The sequence below is a fragment of the Chrysochloris asiatica genome, unplaced genomic scaffold (genome assembly GCF_000296735.1).
Source record: "Chrysochloris asiatica unplaced genomic scaffold, ChrAsi1.0 scaffold00421, whole genome shotgun sequence".
Classification (NCBI taxonomy): domain Eukaryota; kingdom Metazoa; phylum Chordata; class Mammalia; order Afrosoricida; family Chrysochloridae; genus Chrysochloris; species Chrysochloris asiatica.
The window spans coordinates 607,190-609,829 of NW_006408939.1; positions in this window are offsets into that span (position 1 = coordinate 607,190).

Below are 2,640 nucleotides of genomic sequence, written 5' to 3' on the forward strand. Positions count from 1 at the left end.
TTGCCATATTGTGAACTGCCTTTCCCTAAGCAGTGTACTACTGACCTCCAGATCAGTAGTACAAGCTCAACAGCCTATCCTGCAGAGAAACATGAAGCTGTTAGTTCCTGTAAAAAATGACAGTCTTAGAAACATCAGAACTCAAATACATCAGTTCTGCTAAGGTTTGTTCTTCTGGCAGTCCATGGGAGGTACTTGTAGTATTCTTCTCCAACACCGCAATTCAAATGCATAATTTTTTCTATGGTCTTCCTGATTCATTGTCAATCTCTACAAGCATATATTGTTTTTGTTGTTAAGTGTTGTTGAGTCGATTCCTACCCATAGAGACCCTGTATAGGGTTTCCAGGGAGCAGCTGGTAGCTTGAACCACAGACCTTGCAGTTCAAAGGACTTTGCAGTCTGATGCATTAGCCCACAGAGCCGTGTATTAAAAACACCATGGCTTGGGTCAGGCACACCTTAGTCCTTAAACTGGTGTCTTTGTTCTTGAACCAAACTTTGAAGAGGTCCTGTGCAGCAGATTTGCCTCATACAATATGTTTTTTGATTTCTTGACTGCTGCTTCCATGAACATGATTGTGGATCCAAGCAAAATGAAGTCCATGCAACTACAATATTTTCACCATTTATCATAATGCTATTTATTGGCCCAGTTGTAAATATTTTCATTTTCTTTACATTGAGCTGCAATCCATGCTGAAGGCTATAGCCTTTGATTGTAATCAATAAGTTTTTAAATCCTCCTTGCTTCTAGCAAGCAAGATTGTATCACCTGCATATTGCAGGTTGTTAATGAGCCTTCCTCCAATTCTGATGCCACATTCTTCTTCATATAATCCAGTTACTGTTATTAATTGCTCAACATACAGACTGAATAAGTATGATAAAAAGATACAACACTCCCACACAATTTTAAGGAGTTAAAGCATTCAGAGTATCCTTGTTCTGTATGAACCACTGCCTCTTGGTCAATATACTGATTTCTTATGAGCACAATTAAGTATTCTGGAATTCCCACTCACTACTGTTATTTGCAATAACATCAAAAATTTAATAATAAAAAAAAAGAGGACAACAAATGCTGGCAAGGATGCGTAAAGACTGGGACCTTGTACACTGCTGGTGGGCTTGCAAAATGGTCCAACCACTCTGGAAAACAGTATGGCACTTTCTCAGAAAGTTCGAAGTAGAAATACCTATGATCCAGCAATTCCTTTACTTGGTATTTATCCACAAGAAACATGACCAGAAAAATCACCATAGAAAGCTTGTAAGTCTGTCTTCAGCCTATAACTAATTGGAATACATGGGGCTAGAACTTGCCTAGTGACATAGGCTTCCAGTGAAGCCTTTGCATTGCATAAAACCATAGGTGGAATCTTGAACCCCATCCAGAATCTTCTGAGGTGGAAAATTTCCACTTGAAAGGACAAGCACACTAGCCAGGAGCATCTATAAGAACAGAAGGTAATTCTTGAAAAAAAGATCAGCAGGAAAAGTAAGAAAAACCTATAATGGCAGCCTTATTGACTGCTATAAGAACAAAGCAAATTGTTTGCCTGGGAGCCATCAAGCAGTTGGGTCCCCTTAGGGTAATTCCCCTTCCAAGACAGACTCAAGGGGAATACACAAGCAGGCATGTGGTTTTGCTGGTGACCACATTGGTCACTGATAAGAAGAAGGAAGGGAAAAAAGAGCAATGAACGTGTGAGCTTAGTCTGACCATGTTCAATAGACTCCTGTCAACACAAGTTGAGACCTGGTTGGCCAGCAATATGGCAAGATCTGGGGTCTCCTGGGCCCAGGGATAGGGACATGGCCACAGAGGACTAGAGCAGAGAGTGGAACATCCAGTTGATACGAAGTGAGGGGAGATGCATAAGAACAGTCATGCTTGTAGATAGTACCCACATGACCTGGCTTCAGTGACAGGATGATCAGAACTTGACTAGAATCAGAAAGAAGAGGAAAAAAAGGATAATCCTATACAATTTGATGAACTTGCTGTAAACTTATGGTCATGATAGCTCCAAAGAGGGAACAAATCTTTACAGAGAGGATCATTCCAACCCCTTTGGTACACAGGGTTGACAGGGATGGACAACTTAGACATTGGCTATCCAAAATGGGGGTGGGGGGGAGGGCTACAAAGGTAAGAAGTGGCTGGTTTAGAAGCTTTCAAGAAGAAGCCTAGTTCCAGAGGGTGTGGGGGGAAGGTAGAATCTCCACTGTGAGGTTTTCAACCTGTCTGGACAGGACTGATGAAAAGAGATGGGGACAAGACTCTTGTAATTCCATAGTGAATAATTGTTATCAGGACTGACTGTGAGGGATGGAAATGTAAAGGTAGACCTTTTGTAGCAAAAGGAGGGGAGTGGTTGATTTTGTACTCCAACAGCGGAAGTCCTTGGGACCATCAAGGGAGAAGAGCGGAATACAGGACCCTGTCCAGAGAAGCAGTGATACCAGAGATGGAGGCAGGAACAATGATGTGGAGAGATGGAGTGGCTGGGGTCTGTGGGCATAGGGAGAGAGAGGGTCTATGTGCTGATGGCCAGGGGACAGGCTTGCTGGGTGTACCCTTCGGTTGTTTCATGATGCATGGAGGTGATTGTAATCATTGCAATGAAACGAAAT